This window comes from Anabrus simplex, chromosome 7 (genome assembly GCF_040414725.1).
Source record: "Anabrus simplex isolate iqAnaSimp1 chromosome 7, ASM4041472v1, whole genome shotgun sequence".
Classification (NCBI taxonomy): domain Eukaryota; kingdom Metazoa; phylum Arthropoda; class Insecta; order Orthoptera; family Tettigoniidae; genus Anabrus; species Anabrus simplex.
The window spans coordinates 292,661,604-292,680,345 of NC_090271.1; the positions used below are offsets into that span (position 1 = coordinate 292,661,604).

The window sequence follows — 18,742 nt, forward strand, 5'->3', positions numbered from 1 at the left end:
TACTTGCCATATTTTCATGTTCTCCTTTTGTGATCATAGCAGTCCTTAGAATGCTATTTCAGATCTTATTTTAATATCATTGAAAATTATTTCTTTTGTTGTTCATATCTTTTGTTTTATATTCATTTTCTTTTCTGGTAAATATCAAATCAAATATAATTTCTTATGTTGTAGAGAAAATGTTGTGGATGAGTTTTAGGGTGTGATTTTTGTTTGTTGCAGGTGTTGCTTCTCTTTTTTAAAAAACGTACATGTAGTTTATGCTGATTGCATGCATGTCAGTTATTTCTAATTTTGTTCTGTGATAAATGTTTTTTTTCATTGTGTACATGTTTAAGAACCTATCCATTCATACAGTTAAAAGAATTATATTCTCACGCCACCCAGTTGTTGGTTTTGATGCCTAACATGAGTTAGTTTTTGATACAGTGATACAGCTCATTGAGAACTTTGAAAGGCCAAGACAGCTGCTTCCTTCACAACGTCCTTTGCCATATTACTTGGTTTTCGTAACAGGGTCTGCTGTTTCTCATATCAGATGGTTCATCAGTTGGTCGGCCAAGGTGTGAACCCTGTTCCAGTCCTTAATTCAGGATTAAAATCTTTGGTTAAAGGTCGCTAAGGAACTGTCAACCTGGGTATCACTATACCTCTCCTGAAATTACGCATTTGGCGAGATAGACCTGTTGGAAGGCCATGTATAAAATACGAGGTGCTCCTACAAACTCTAGGGGTCTTAAAATATACTAAGATATTGCATTGGGACCTGTAAAGACTACACTTCAAGTATTGTAACTACTTGGCGAAATGAAACACGAAATGGGTACTTTGTAACAGGAAAATATATAAATAACAAAATTGGGTGCCACCTGCTAAAGATTTACAGGAGTAATTGCTTCATTACCTTACCTGCTACTATTTAACATACATACATACATACATACATACATACATACATACATACATACATACATTATCATTATAGACTGTTATGCCTTTCAGCGTTCAGTCTGCAAGCCTCTGTGAATGTGCTAAACGTCACCACAATCCTTTATTTGTAACTAGTGATGTGGCCTCATTTAGTTCTATACCTCTTATCTTTAAATCGTTAGAAACTGAGTCTAATCATCATCGTCTTGGTCTCCCTCTAATTCTCTTACCCTCCGTAACAGAGTCCATTACTCTCCTAGGTAACCTATCATCATCCATTCGCCTCACATGACCCCACCACCAAAGCGGATTTATGCGTACATCTTCATCCATCAAGTTCATTCCTAAATTAGCCTTTATCTCCTCATTCTGAGTACCATCCTGCCATTGTTCCCACCTTTTTGTACCAGCAATCATTCTCGCTACTTCCATGTCTGTTACTTCTAACTTATGAATAAAATATCCTGAGTCCACCCAGCTTTTGCTCCCGTAAAGCGAAGTTGGTCTGAAAACAGACTGATGTAAAGATAGTTTCATCTGGGAGCTGACTTCCTTCTTACAGAATACTGTTGATCGCAACTGCGAGCTCACTGCATTAGCTTTACTACACCTTGATTCAATCTCAATTATGATATTACCACCCTGGGAGAACACACAACCTAAATACTTGAAATTACCGGGCGAGTTGGCCGTGCGTGTAGAGGAGCGCGGCTGTGAGCTTGCATCCGGGAGATAGTAGGTTCGAATCCCACTATCGGCAGCCCTGAAAATGGTTTTCCATGGTTTCCCATTGTCACACCAGGCAAATGCTGGGGCTGTACCTTAATTAAGGCCACGGCCGCTTCCTTCCAACTCCTAGGCCTTTCCTATTCCATCGTCGCCATAAGACCTATCTGTGTCGGTGCGACGTAAAGCCCCTAGCAAAAAAAACAAAAACAAAAAAAAACTTGAAATTATCGACCTGCTCTAGCTTTGTATCACCAGTCTTGACATTCAATTCTGTTGAATTTCTTACCTACTGACATCAGTTTATTCTTTGAAAGTCTAATTTTCATTTTCATTTTTCACTCATTGCACCTATTTTCAAGTTCCAAGATATTAGACTGCAGGCTTTCGGCACAATCTGCCATTAAGACCAAGTCGTCAGCATAGGCCAGACTGCTTACTACATTTCCACCTAACTGAATCCCTCCCTCCCATTTTACACCTTTCAGCAGATGATCCATGTAAACTACGAACAGCAAAGGTGAAAGGTTACAGCCTTGTCTAAACTCTGTAAGTACCCTGAACCAAGAACTCATTCTACCTTCAATTCTCACTCAAGCCCAATTGTCATCATAAATGCCTTCGATTGATTTTAATAATCTACCCTTAATTCCATAGTCCCCCAGTATGGCGAACATCTTTTCCCTCGGTACCCTGTCATATGCTCTCTCTAGATCTACAACGCATAAACACAACTGCCTATTCCTCTCTTAGCATTTTTCATTTACCTGGCACATACTGAATATGGTAAATTTCTTAATCTACTAATAAAAGATTTACTATAAGTTTCACATGATGAGACCAACTCGATTTGCCGCTTGCAAAAATAAACATCTACAAACATCTACTATTTATACACACAAATGTGCATAGTTGTGAAGGCCACGCTTCCGATAGAGGATTTCATACTTATAAGACAGATGCCCATTCTTAACCTCATTTACATGAACAAAATAGCACCATCACCGTGTAGTCGAATTACCATGTGTTACAACTGTAATAATTTAAAAAAAAATAAAAAATAAATAACCTTCCCAGTCACCTCAACCATACTCTGTTAATCAAGCAATGTAAAATGGCCACTGTGGAATTAATAAATAATGACAACCATGCAAGAACAAAAAGTATACATTTGTTAACTGTCATGCACCAATAAATGAAGATAATAGCAAGAACCTGAGTAAAACTGAAGAATTCTGGAGTCTTCTAGATGATGAAATGTCAAAAATTCCAAAATCAAATGTTATTATTCTACTAGGTGATTTTAATGCTCAGATAGGCAAAGAAAAAGTTTTCAGCAAAACAGTAGGGGCATATCCAGCACACAAAAGAACAAACAAAAATGGCATGAGACTAATTAATCTCTGTAAATCCTTTCACCTAAAATTTATGTCGACCTTCTTTCAGAAACTTCCAAGAAAGGCTAAAACATGGATGTCCCCAAAACCGATGTTAGGTGAGTTTCACTTGGACCCTGTAGCTATTTCTCAAAAAAATATTAAGGAAATTATGAATGTTAAAGTAATGAGAAGAGGGGAGTTTGACTCCGATCACTACCACTACCTCTCTAAAATTAAGCTAAAGCTTCTACCTCGCAGGAATCAAAGAAGGTTGGGAAAATTAATAAAATACAATTTAGATAGGCTCAACATTACACAAGCAACTATAGAAAACTTTCAAGAAGAAATTAAAATAACTCACTCAGCATGGCAAATGGCCAGAATTATCTAAACAGATTAATAGTGCAGCGAAGAAAGTATTTGGATCAGTTAAAACTAAAATGAAAGTATGGTGGAATAACGTATGTGAGGAAGCACTTATGGAAAGAACGAAAAAGTGGAAAAAATGGAAATGTTCCGGAAAGAATGAACACTATGAGCTATTTAAACAACAAAGAAAAGAAACAACAAGAATAATAAGGCAGGTTAAAAGATCTTTTGAAAAATCGCATCTAGTAGAAATTGAGAATAATTTTGTAAGAAATAACTCCCGAAATTTCTATCAGACCTTTAAGAATAACCTGAAAGGTTATCAGTCCCAGAGTATTTGCTTAAGAGATGCAAATGGTAATGTTGGCCTTAATAATGCCGAGAATTGTGAGATTCTGGCGAAACACTTCGAACACCTGCTGAACTGCCCTGAGCGAAATTATAAATTAGAATTTTCAGAGACTGAGCTGGATAGCTGCAGTCGCTTAAGTGCGGCCAGTATCCAGTATTCGGGAGATAGTAGGTTCGAACCCCACTGTCGACAGCCCTGAAAATGGTTTTCCGTGGTTTCCCATTTTCACACCAGGCAAATGCTGGGGCTGTACCTTAATTAAGGCCACGGCCGCTTCCTTCCCACTCCTAGCCCTTTCCTGTCCTGTCGTCGCCATAAGACCTATCTGTGTCGGTGCGACATAAAGCAACTAGCAAAAAAAATAAAAATAAAAAAAAAATAATTTTCAGAAATTCACGAAAATCTAGAAGCTGATTCACCTCCAACAGCGGAAGAAATTAAGGAAGCATTAAAAAATCTTAAAAATAACAAAGTTAGTGGGGAAGACTCCATAACAGCTGAAGTTTTAAAATGGGCTGAACCAAAAATTATAGAAGATCTACAAATAATCTTTGAAGAAATTTGGGAAACAGAAAAGATCCCAGAGGAGTGGAAAGTGGCTCTAATACACCCATTACACAAGAAGAGTAACAAGCAAGATGTCAACAACTACAGAGGTATATCTCTCTTTTCAGTTGCTTACAAGATATTTTCAACAATACTACAACAGAGTAAAATCGACACTGGACAGTCAATTGGGTGAATATCAAGGTGGATTTAGAGAGGGAAGACCTTGCTCTGAACAGATTTTCAACCTGAAATCTATAATTCGACACAGATTAATAAACTCCAAAGACATAGTTGTAACATTTATTTACTTCAAAAAAGCTTTTGACTCTGTTGATAGGGAAACCCTAGATAAAGTAATCTGGGAATTTGGAGTTAAAACTAAATTGGCAAACCTAATTCGTGAAACACTTACAGACTCTATCTCGAAAGTAAAATTTATGGGTGAAATATCTCGACCTTTCAAAATAAATACAGGTGTCAGGCAGGGCGATGGTCTATCTCCACTCCTTTTTAGTTGTCATGGAGAAAACACAAGCCAGCATTTTCGAACTTTTTTTTTTTTTTTGCGGCAAGAGGTATGATAGGTGATCTTAACTAATTTTGGGTCGCTGAACACGAATCTGTTGTCCGTTTCTACATATCACGTCACGTTTTCTCGCAATAGGTATATCAGTATAAGAGATAGACCTGAATATTGCATATAAAAAGTACCAAAACATGTTTAATAATTTTGGAAATATTTATAATTTTTTGTATTATTATATATTTCAAAATAGTTTAATATTGTCTTGAATTATTATATAGAATGAATAATTATTGAGTATAAAATTACAATGAAATATTTAGCATTTATTGTAATATAATACTGATTTACATAGAAACACATCAACAAATAACTCTGAGGTAATGAAAGCAATTTATGTTGACAATTAAACATGATTTACAAGCGAACAGTGTAACTTTTATTCAGTAGCTTTATGAATTCATAAATGTGAATAAAATAAACGTTAACAGTCCGAGATGTCCCCTTGGAATGAACGCTCGGCTGCCCAGCGTCTGACTGCATCAAGTTTGTCTTCTCTTTTCAAACACCAACAGTAGTCGGCCATCATAGGTTCATCCCACCTCCCCTGGTATCTTCTTTCTGCCTCCTTGATGTCCTGGTGGAACCTCTCTCCCATTTCTTCACTAACAGCCCCAAGATTTTCCGGAAAGTGATCGAGATGAGAATGAAGGAAGTGCAATTTCAGACTCATTCTACACCCTAACTCTTTCATATCATTCAACATCTTTTTCACTATTGTTCTGTATTGTTCATCCTTTACATTTCCTAGGAACTCTTATTGAATTCCATGCAGCAAGTTCCACGGCATTCATCGTCTGTTCAAAGTTTCTGTCTTTCAGAAGCTTTCTAATTTGTGGTCCATTAAAAATGCCTTCCTTGACTTTTGCATCAGATAAATGTGGAAATTTGCTTGCAATGTACTTGAAACAGGGGCTACTTTTGTCCAAGGCCTTAACGAACTGCTTCATGATTCCCAGTTTGATGTGTAGCGGTGGCAAAATAATTTTTTGTGGGTCAACTAAGGCAGCGTTTGTAACATTTTTCACACCAGGTGTCAAAACTTGTCTCTTGGGCCAGGAAGGTGTAGACCATTGTTTGTTCCTAGCTTTGCTGTCCCATTCACATAAATAACAAGGGAATTTAGTGTAGCCTGCTTGTTGTCCTAATAGAATACCACACACTTCAAGTCACTACACACATCCCACCGATGCTCTTGATATTTGATTTTATCTAAAACAGTTTGCATTGTGGTATAACTTTCTTTTAGTGAAACGGAATGTGCCACAGGAATCGAAGCTAGAATGTTTCCGTTATGAAGTAGTACAGCCTTTGAGCTCCTCTTAGAGGAATCCACAAACAATTTCCATTCTTCAGGATTGTAATCCCTCCCTAGCTGTTCTATCAATCCTGGAATGTCACAGCAGTAGGTCAGATCATCTTCCTTCTTGAAATACTTCTTGAACTCCTTATCTCTATGTCTATACCAAGAAAAGGTAGTTCCAGGCACAAGAAAGTTTTTTTTCTTTCAGTCATGACCCTAGCAGTTAACTTTTTTCCTTCGTGAGACCAAGGTCTCGTATTAGGTCACTCAACTCAGACTGTTTAAACAATTGTGGGCCTACGGCATCTGCGGCAGGTGAAAAATCCATATCCATATCAACTTGCTCGTTATCAGAATTTGAGGAACCATCACAGTCAGGTAAACTGGTAGGAGGGGAAGGTATTGGAATTTCTGGTCCATGAGGAACAGGTCTCATCGCAGACTTTAAATTCGGGTACACAATACTGTCCTTGTTTCTCTTATTGAATCCCACTACTTTACACAGGCAAAAGTAACAGTCCGTGGTATGGTCCTGGGGCTCACGCCACACCATTCCTATCCCAAAAGGAAGGGCCTTACGTTTCCCAATGCTCCACTGTCGTAGGTTTTCAAGGCATGTTTTACAAATTACGTGGGGAGCCCACGACTTGTCCAAGTCTCCTAATTTTACCTTAAAATAGGCATAATATAAACTTTTCACTGATGCAGTTATTGGCCTACTCTGTCCCTTCATAATATAACACCCACACACGTAACAGAATGAGTCTTGCTTATTTACACATCTTCTTCTAATTCCTGACACACTTGCAATTTTCGCAACATAACACAGGTCGGACTTCCGGCTCACTCACGACGCAACTGACTGGCTTCACCGCATTGCCGCTACCATGAGCTAAAAATAGACTCTGTTATCTGACTAATTCAATGGAGGGGACATAGTCGGTAGAGGAGGGTTGGATTGATAAACGTACGCAACATTAACAAAGCAAACCACAGCCGATTCGCTGTTTTCACAAAGCAGCACTGTGCCGCAATGACACATTTTCAGACAGTAAATGGCAAATAACTCGAAAACTAGATGTGATACAATAGAACCAGTGACATTTCTGAAATCAGGAGACCTTATTTAGTTAAAATTACGTATCAGATGCTTTGCCGTAAAAATCATGCTGGGTAGTGAAATTGTAAGAATTTGGAATGAAAAACTGAAAGAATCCAAAATATTGCCACTCATGCTGGGGAAGAAGAACAAAGGTGTTGCAATAAATTGCCTAGCATTTGCAGATGACTTTGCCATACTTTCAGAAAGCCTTACAGATGCAGCAATGCAAGTCAATCTCCTTGAAAAGACAGCCAACATGACAGGCTTGAGAATCTCTGCCGAGAAAACAAAATTTTTGACGAATATATGCTATATATATATATATATATATAGTAACGGATATTGGTCAAATAGAAAAGGTAAAGAAATTAAAATATTTGGGTGAGACAATTCATGAAAATGGTTTAGAAAAATCTGCTATAGAGGAGAGGATACAAAAGATGGAAATAGCTTACGGTATAACTAAGAATACTTATAACAAAAAAGTGCTTATCAAGAAAACTTAAAATAAAGCACTACAACACAGTAGTGAAACCAGAATGCCTTTATGCCAGCGAATGTCTAGCACTAAACTACAAGCTCGATAAATTAGAAATATTAGAAAGAATTATAAGGAAAATATTAGGTCCTCTAAGAATTGCAGAGTTTTGGAAATTAAGAAGTAACAATGAAATTTAACAGAACATAGAAAACATATAAGAAACAATAAGAAAAAGGAGATTGCTATTTCTTGGACACATTTACAGAATGGATGACAATAGGCTAACTAAACGAATCTTCAAGTACCTTTGGGAAAAGAAATCAACTACCACCTGGATTCAAGAAGTCAAGAAAGACCTGGAAAGGAACAACATACAAGAAGAAGAATTATTGGAAAGAAAGATTTTTAGGAAGAAAGGATTCCAAGGGAGGAAGGAAAAGAAAACAGGCACAAAGTGGACTGAAGACAGGAAAAAGAAGCACAGTGAAACAGTGAAAGAATACTGGAAGAAAAGGATAGAACTAAGGAGGAAGAATTGAAATTGTAACGTGGTCCTTAGAAGGCCGGAACGCAAGAAGAAGACAACCATATTGTGTTAGTCAAAAAATGAATAAGTTAATAAACACTTGGTTTACGGTTTCATCTAGCCATAATCAGTTCTGTGCACAACACATTACCTCCAGATTACTCATATAAACCACCTCACACACTGTGCATTATCTCTGAGAGGAATTCATCAGAGTATGATTGACAAATGAACACTATGTAGTATCTTCCACAGAATACACACCAAGAATGACTTGTCACGACCCCGTAAGACACACGTAGTCTGCTCCATAATGGTACAGTGATGACTCCTCAATCAAGCTTCTTCAACACTACTCACTCCGTAATGGATAATGAATAATGGTACTCTCTCCATAATGGCTTCACACAGAAATGAATAAACCACTCGTCACATGTGCATACATGTATATATAGGCTTGCTCTACGGGACTCTAGCATCGCCAAAAGACCACTGGTAGCAATGCTCTAACTGAACCATCTTCAAGCATCTCTCGGTCAGTGCAAGCTCGTTCAAAATTGGAGCTTTCTAATTGGTTACAATAGAGTTAAACTAATGTATTATATAGGTCCACCTTTTCAATACAAAATATATACAGAGTTTAAATTACATAAATAATTAGGGACTAGTTTTGACCTAATATTAAGTCGTCATCAGCCTAAACCAAAATTAAAACATAAATACCAAAGATATCAAACAATGTAAAGACACATAAGGTCTCGTAAATGTACATACCATGTGAGATATTGATAAAAGAATCATAGACGTGCAGCACTATGTTAAAAAATAACTCCATGACAGAGATTCATAAAAAGTCCAGTGCGCATTAAAAAGATGTTAAAGATAGGAATCCTTGAGTTGGTGTATAAGGAGATTAGTATATGCCTGCTCCTTTAAGATGCTTCTTTTTAATGATCTCTTTAATGCGCACTGGACATTTTATGAATCTCTGTCATGAAGTTATTTTTTAACATAGTGCTGCACGTCTCTATAATTCTTTTCTCAATATCTCACATGGTATGTACATTTACGAGACCTTATGTTTCTTTACATTGTTTGATTTCTTCGGTATTTATGTTTTAATTTTGCTTTAGGCTGATGATGACCTAATGTTAGGTCGAAACTAGTCCCTAATCATTTATGTAATTTAACCTCTGTATATATTTTGTATAGAAAAGGTGGACCTTAATAATACATTAGTTTAACTCTATTGTAATCACAATTCAATATGGATCTATCATGACTTACTTGACTTTAATTCCTGTTGTTTCTTGTGGAACATAGGGCATCAACAAAGCATCTCCATCTGATCCTGTTGCCAGCCAACCTCTTCACCTCTCTCCAGGTCTTGCCTTCTTCCATTGCCTCCATGTGTGCAGATCTTCGCCACGTTTGTTTGGGCCTTCAGCCTTTTCAAGCCAAAGGTCATCATCTTTGGATCAGTTCGGTTTCTCATTGTTGATGTTTCTGTAATAAGGTAATTTATGGTTGTGCAAGTTATTGGCTCACAGCACCCGAGCTTGGTAGTGGGGCTGCCACCTACGCCTCCAAGCCTGCTGTTTTCTGTTGGGGTAGTCTCCCTTGGCCTTTGAAGATCCTTCTTCACCACAAGGCAGTGGTTTTCCTCTTTATTTTCCCCAAGAGGAAGGGTTGCCTCCTCCGCTAACTTTAGCGTACCAAAGGTCTCCTCCTTCGCCTCAGTTGCCATTAAGGACTTCACCAGAGCCCCGTTAGTCGTTACTTTTCAGGGTTCCTGTAAGGCCTTCACAGCTACCGTAGCGGTCCTGGGGCACACAAGGACCCCACTGTACTTCACCTTTACAGGCTATCCCCTACTTCGTTCCGTTGCACGTCCCCCATGACGTGGACGAGGGGTTGGACTTATGGGGGACACGGATCTATCATAATGAAACTTATTTCATTTAATTCAGATTGGTTACTGAGCGGCCGGTACGCAAGTTGGCTATTTCTAGTGTTCATCCACATCGATGAACTACAGTCTTCAGCCTACACTTCCCGGTTGTACCCCGGGTTTCCAAGCCACTTGTTGCAACACTTTCAACCAATTTCAGCTGTCTTTACCGATAGAGTCACTGTTTCTTCATGTTGCACAATCTTCACACTGCTAGGCCATGTGTAGAGACTCTTACCCAAATTGAAAGTTATACAAATATAAGGACTTGCAAGAAAGCGTACAGTTAGGTCAATCGACAGTCTCTCTTTAACATTTTAGAAAAACAAGGACTCGATCCAAGGACATTAAGACTCATCAAGGAAACACTTACGGACACGAAGTCAAAACTGAAATTCATGGGTGAAGTATCAGAGCCCTTTGCCATTAAGACCGGCGTGCGACAGGGTGACGGATTGTCACCTCTGCTTTTCAGCCTTGTTCTAGACAAAGTCATTAGAGAATGGGAGAAGGAATTGGAAGTTGAGAAGCACTGGAAACCTATTCATCTTGGCCTAAAGAACAATAACAATAAAGGTCAGTTTTGATTTCGCAGGCGACCTAGCGATACTAACGGACAGTGATATTTCAGCGATCAAACAGTTTGAAGTCCTCAAGGAATGTGCTGAGAAAACTGGACTACAAATCTCATTTGAGAAGACCAAGCCTTTTTTTTCACTAAATTTGACATTCAGGAATTACAAACAAAATATGGGCAGATCAAACGAGTTCCATACTTAAAATATCTTGATGTGATCCTAGAACCAACAGTGTTGGAAGGGGAAGCACAGAAAGTCCAATTACAAAAACTCAAAAAATCATATTGGAGAACCCGTGACATCTACAACAAGAAATGCATGGTTCATACATACAAAAATCGAACATTATAATATGGTGATTAAACCTGAAGTGCTGTATGCAAGTGAAATCTTGGTGCTTAATAATAAAGGTGATCCGGAAAACATCTTGAAGGAGGAAAGAAAGATCTTGAGGAAAATTCTGGGCCCAGAAAAAAAAAAAGAAGGGTATAGACTGAAATCACGCAAAGCTACGGAAAGAGTGTCCAACCGTGCCGCAGACATGAGGAAACAAAGACTGAAATTCTATGGACACTTTCACAGATTATCGTCTTCAAGGCTAACCCACAAGATTTTGACATAAACTGAAAAACTGAAGAATGTACCATGGATACAAGATGTTAAAAATGATCTGGAAAGAAACATTTACCATCAGAAGATAAATAGATGGGTAGTAAAGCCAGAGAATGAAGTCCGTGAAAGATCGAGGACTATGTGGTTAGAGGAAAGAAAACAGGTACACAGTGAAAGAATGAAAGCAATATGGTCTGTTAGAAAGGTGAATCATATATGTGATGCGTGATCCAACAGGGTCCATATGCAAATAATAATAATATAAGCTTATACATATTCAGTATTCCTTAACTACAAGTCCTTCCTATAATACTATGTTCTTACATCTTAAATGAATACATTCACATGATAATCACTACGTTATATTATTTTACGGAAATTTCCTAACCTAAATTCAGGAGAACGCTATTTACAACCGAAAACATAACCAGTGCGATCAGTTTACATTGGGAGGACACTGTCAGGCATTGTCATATGGTGTGATGTGTATAATGTCAATGTGATCACGTTATTAACTGGATCATGGTGAAACAGCCCTCATAATGTTTGAGATACGACCAGGAAAGTCAGAACGCATAGAAATGTGGCTACATACAAGGAATAGTTTGTACATACACATTTTAAAGGCTCACATGTAAAAATTATCAGTTATATAAATTCAAGCAATGGAGGGGCCAGTAACGCAAGGCATTCGTCTTCTGGGAAAATACATGGACTGTTTGACCTTGACTAACTGGTGGCACATCTGGTCCATTCTTGTCATGCTTGACAGTCATTTCTCAATAACTGTTGGTATGGAGAAGAAGGCAAGAAGAGACCATGATATCTGTGTTGATAAAATATATAAATCCTATGAATGTCTTACCTTACCCAACAAACTATTTAAATGCAGAATAGTTTTCTGCATAAAACTTATTGAGGGTCATCCATTCTGAGCGAATGGCTCCACAGAAACCACCATAGTTGTATGGGAAGAAGAAGACGAGCGTTCAGTTGATGAGGACTGTGGTATGATTATGTACTCTTCACAATCTGATGTTGATACCAATGTAACAGGGCCTACCTCCAGTGACAGCCGGTTCAGTGCTCGCCAGGTAAGTCATCAACATTGAACTATGAACCAACACTGTCAAATAAACACAAAGAAAGGTAAGCATTGTCCACGCCACTGTGTAGGGGGCAATGCGCCCGCCTGTCACCCGGCAGCCCCGGATTCGATTCCTGGCTGGGTCAGTGGTTTTTAATTGTTAATGATTAATATCCCTGGTCTGGGGACTGAGTGTTTGTGTCATCCTTAACGTTCCTTTCCTCACATTCAACACTTTACACTTCCGCCCATTTACAAAATATACGCAGGTTCCTCACATATGGTGCAAGTAGGGGCAAAAGATCTTTCTAGGTCGACACCCTGATCAAATAGCATTAAAAAAAAAAAAAAAAAAACCGGTAAGCATTGAATAGAATGGGAAAGAAAAAGAATAGCAAAAAATGTGAAGAACATGGGATATTGAGTCTAATTTCACATGCAGCCGAAGTCTTACCACGGACACTCAACAGAAGGATATATGGAAAGCTGACTAACTTTATAGGTGAAGAACAATTTGGTTTCAGGTGAAGAGTTGGAACAAGGGATGCCATTGGGCTACTGAGGGTGATAGGAGAGAGGTACATAGAGAAAAACAGAAAGGTATGTGCTGTATTTATTGGTCTTAAGAAGGCTTTTGACTGTGCCAGATGGGACAACTCGATGACAATCCTAAAGAAACATGAAGTTGATTGGAGGGATAGAAGGCTAATAAAGAATTTGTATTTAAGCCAGAGAGCAAGAGTGAGAATAGGAGATGGGATGAGTGATGAAACTAAATTAGGAAGAGGTGTAAGACAGGGCTGCTCTTTATCACCAACACTTCAACATCTATCTCAAAGAAATAATCAATGAAAGCTTTAATGGAAAAAGTGGAGTTTGTGTTGGAGGTAGGAGAGTGGAGTTTATAAGATTTTGAGATGATATGGTTGTGATGGGAGGAAGCGAACGTGAAATAATAAAAATGTTAGATAAACTCAACATGAAACTAGGAGATTATGGAATGAGAATACCAAAAGTTTAATTGAAGGAAGAGGTAGAAGTTGTCGTATTAGTATAAGAGGAGAAAAAATAGAGCAAGTCAGCAACTTTAAGTATTTGGGAAGTATGATCAGAGATGATATGTATTGCATGACAGAAATTAAGAAAAGAATTGCCCTGGCAAAATAAGGCTTTAAGAGAAAATCAAAATTACTTTGTGGGCCACTAAACAAAGATTTGAGGAAAAGACTCGGTAAGTGTTATATTTGGAGCATAGCGCTGTACGGCGCAGAGACTTGGACATTGCAAAAGAAAGACGAGAGAAGAATGAGGCATATGGAGGAGAATAGAACAAGTGAAATGCGAAGACCAGGTAAGAAATGAGGAGGTATTATGAAGAGTTGGAGAAGAATGAAGTGTGTTGCAAATCATTAGAAGGAGAAAAATGACCTAGATCGAACATTGTTTGAGGAGGACCTGTTTACTGAAAGAAGGAATAGAAGGAATAGTGAAAGGGAAACGAGAAGGAAGAAGGAAAAGATATCAAATGTTGGACAGTGTCAAAGGAAAGAAATATTCGGACGTGAAGAACTTAAGCGCAGGACAGGCAAAAGTGAAAGAGCCCATAACATGACCTGCCAGAAGGCAGAATAGGCTACTTGGATAATGATGATGATGATGATGATGATGATGATTACAAAAAGAGGATGGTAACGTTTTGGCTAAACAAATGGGGCAAGAAGAGAGATGTATTAACCACACCCCATTTTTTTTTTTTGTTTGTTCCATCCGAAAGACAGTTGTGAAAAAAATGAAAAACATGAAAACTAAATTCTTTGGCATCTAAAATGGCAATGAATTGTAAATTATTAACCTGATTTTCTGAAGTCTGTAAATTGTGACATAATGTGCAATGAAGATCTATGGAAGTGGGCCATAGCAATGTTAGAATCTTTATCAAGGCATTGTTTGAATGCTTTTGAAGTCCTGGATATCTAACATCAATACATGTTGAGGGTTGGCAGAGAGGATAAATAAATAAATATAGACTCTTTCAGCATATCTTATAAGGTAAAATTAAAGGGAGGAGAATATCTTGGCTTCGGAATCTACGAGAATGGTATGGGCTCAGTATCTCTAAACTTTTCCGAGTTGCCAACATCCAGTGAGGATATGGAAGAAGTAGTAGTAGTAGTAGTAGTAGTAGTAGTAGTAGTAGTAGTAGTATTTGGTTGAGGAGAATAAACCGAATGATGATATTGTAAAGTGGTTACATGCACCATCAAGTCACCATTTAAATTATCCCCTATCATAAATTTCTTGCCTTCAAGTTTCTTTACACATGGTAGAAGAATATTCTTAAACCAGTCCTCGAACATTTGAAAATCAAACCATCCAATCAGTCGCTACTGATCTACATTTAGGGCAGTCGCCCAGGTGGCAGATTCCCTATCTGTTGTTTCCCTAGCCTTTTATTAAATGATCGCTGAGAAATTGGAAATTTATTGAACATCTCCCTTGGTAAGTTATTCCAATCCGTAACTGCCCTTCCTATAAACAAATATTTGCCCCAATTTGTCTTCTTGAATTCCAGCTTTATCTTCATATTGTGATCTTTCCTACTTTTAAAGATAACACTCAACCAAATTCGTCTTCTGATGTCATTCCACACCATCTCTCCACTGACAGCTCGGAATTTACCACTTATAATACCAATATAAATGGTCCGTTATTGGACATTATAAATTTTCCAGCCAACTAATTCCTGGTTGTCAGCGTTTCGCCCCAGTCTGCTAAGTTGGGCTCACCAGTTGGTAAATAGCACACCCACCAAGACGTATGGCTAGTGCATACCGTGGACGCCACTGCGTAGGCTACTTGGAGCCACCGGCAGTGCCAATGCACTATGGGAAACTTCGTCTCATTATCAAAAATTGATGCCTGCTTGGCCATCAGATGATATAGATGTTGATTCCCATAGGGAATTGTCCCGAATGAGTCAATTTATAATACTAATATAAATGGTTCATTATTGGACATTATAAATTTTCCAATTCATTGCTGGTTGCCAGCATTTCGCTCCAGTGCGCTAAGTTGGATTTTTAAACATCACAGTTTAATTTTTATGAGTGATAATGTGATCTGACCAATGCTTGTTTTAAGATTAAATAAGGCCGATGATGCCCAATAAAATAAGGGCGAAACATGTCCCTTTAAATTTAGTAGTTTCTATGTTTATTTAACCACATAACCGTGGAATCAATTGTATTGAATAGGTGGGGTAATAAAAATACTCCCTGAGTCAGCTGCTCTTCCCATATTAACTTATTTGCCATTTTTTGTTCATGCTTCCTGTCATTCGCATTATCTTCCCAATTGTCATTTGGTAAATTGAGATCACCTGCTACTATCACATTCCTTTCCATATAATTTCCAACATAGCTGATTATCTTATCGAATAATTCTGAATCAGCGTCAGCTCTGCCCTTTCCTGGTCTGTACACTCCAAAGACATCAAGTTGCCTATTATCTTTAGAGATGAGCCTTGCACTTACAATTTCATGTTTGTCATCTTGAACTTTTTTGCTCCCTAGGCTACCCCATTTCCCTGAATGTACCAGTCTATAACCCTTCTAAACAAATTTGCTAACTTACATGTACCCCTACAGTTTAAGTGAAGGCCATCTGAGCACAGATCCCTATCTCCTACCCACCCATTAGGATCTAGAAATCTCACTCCCCGTTTCCCCATAACCAGTCCATAGTCTCATTTTAATCCCCAATCACCCTCCAGTCAGAATCCTTACTACACAGTATTCCACTGATAACAATCTCCGCTTCCTTAAACTTCACCCTGCTGCATTTACCAGCTTGTACTTATACCCGCTTGTCTTACGTTGTTAGTACCAACGTAAAATACTACCACCTTCTCCTTTCCCTCTTCCTTCTCTCTACTTTCCTCAACATCTGCCTCAACCTAATTCCTGGATAACACTCTACCCTGTTCCCCTTTCCTCCACACATTTTCCCCAATGGAATCCTCCATGACCAGAGGCTCAACCTGTCGTAGGTACGACATCGTAATTGGTTAATGGTTATGAATTTCATGTTTTTGGTCCGTATTGAACTGAGAGTAATATATAAGTAATAATAATAACAACGTAAACGTTTCCACCTTTTCAATACTAAAATATATTCACAAAATTATAAATTACACGGTACTAGTTTCGACCTATTTAGGGGTCATCATCAGCCGTATTGGAGCAAAGATCACTTTTGGCAAAATCCTAAGAAAATGTTATTTTAAAGAATAACAAGTGAAATGAGATGTTATTATGGTAATAGTTAATAATACAAGGAATATACATACTAAGAGGTTTTTAACAAAGAATAAAGTATAAATGGGGTGTTGTAAAAATTATAATCGTGGAAATCAGTAAGTTCTTGTATTGAAATGAAATATGGCTTAGGAAGAGGGCTTAAGGTGGGGCTGAAGGGTGTGGGAGAAAGTGTAATTGTCTTGGAAAAGTACCTTTGATTAAATTTAGGATTGAGTTTAGGTTGGCTGCATTATTGTTTCTGAGGAAAGTGATAAATAGATCGAAGAGTATGTTGGGTTTCTCTGAGATTTCATTGAGATTGTGACTGGCATTAAAGTATTGGTCTAGGTGTATGTAGTAATTTTCCATTATGTTGAGTAAAGGGCCCTTGTTTGCTAATACGAGGATGTTCATGTCTTGTTCAATATTGGTGAAATTATGGTTATAATCTTGCATGTGTTGGCCGATGGCTGAAAACCTGTTGTATTTTATTGCGTTAGTGTGCTCGTGGTATCTGATAATGAAGTTTCTCCTGGTTTGCCCGATGTAGGTTTTTTTACAGGTGGTACATTTGATCCTATAAACTCCTGATTTTAAAAAACTGCTGGTCTTGTTGATGTGTGAAGTATTGTATAAAACGTACATGTTCTTATTGTTGGTTTTGAAGGCTATTTTAACGCCTTGTTTCTTAAAGATGTTGGTTAACTTGTAGATATCATTGTTGAACGTGAAGGTGGAAAATGTTAGAGGTTTGGTTATTTCTTTTTTGAGGGTAGTTTATGGGCGATGTTTGTGTTTATAGGATCAGATGTACCACCTGTAAAAAAACCTACATTGGGCAAACCGGGAGAAACTTCATTATCAGATACCACGAGCACACTAACGCAATAAAATACAACAGGTTTTCAGCCATCGGCCAACACATGCAAGATTATAACCATAATTTCACCAATATTGAACAAGACATGAACATCCTCGTATTAGCAAACAAGGGCCCTTTACTCAACATAATGGAAAATTACTACATACACCTAGACCAATACTTTAATGCCAGTCACAATCTCAATGAAATCTCAGAGAAACCCAACATACTCTTCGATCTATTTATCACTTTCCTCAGAAACAATAATGCAGCCAACCTAAACTCAATCCTAAATTTAATCAAAGGTACTTTTCCAAGACAATTACACTTTCTCCCACACCCTTCAGCCCCACCTTAAGCCCTCTTCCTAAGCCATATTTCATTTCAATACAAGAACTTACTGATTTCCACGATTATAATTTTTACAACACCCCATTTATACTTTATTCTTTGTTAAAAACCTCTTAGTATGTATATTCCTTGTATTATTAACTATTACCATAATAACATCTCATTTCACTTGTTATTCTTTAAAATAACATTTTCTTAGGATTTTGCCAAAAGTGATCTTTGCTCCAATACGGCTGATGATGACCCCTAAATGGGTCGAAACTAGTACCGTGTAATTTATAATTTTGTGAATATATTTTAGTATTGAAAAGGTGGAAACGTTTACGTTGTTATTATTATTACTTATATATTATCGTAATTGGTGTAAAACCTTCAGTTATTATGTTTAATATATTTTAATCATAGTTTATTTAATGCTAAATTATCTTTTATTAAGTGTTAAACATGACTAGTATATGGTTCCTCTGTAAATATGTAGTATAACCTCAAATAAGTATTGTATAACCTAAAAATCTATAGAGTCGAAAGCTGTAGAAAATTCCATAATGTTCGTATATTAGACTTATTGTACTATATTTGGTATATCTGAAGGGTTCTGGAAACTTACAGTAAGGTTTTATTATTTATTTATTTATTTATTTATTTATTTATTTATTTATTTATTTATTTATTTATTTATTTATTTATTTATTTATTTATTTAT

The 18,742-nt window shown here is 37.4% G+C and overlaps 1 protein-coding gene across 1 annotated transcript in view; it reads left to right on the plus strand.

The window, feature by feature from the left end:
* The window catches only part of ena (enabled), a 393,478-nt gene that overhangs the window by 246,200 nt on the left and 128,536 nt on the right, over positions 1–18,742 (plus strand). The gene's annotated exons all lie outside the window — the stretch shown is intronic.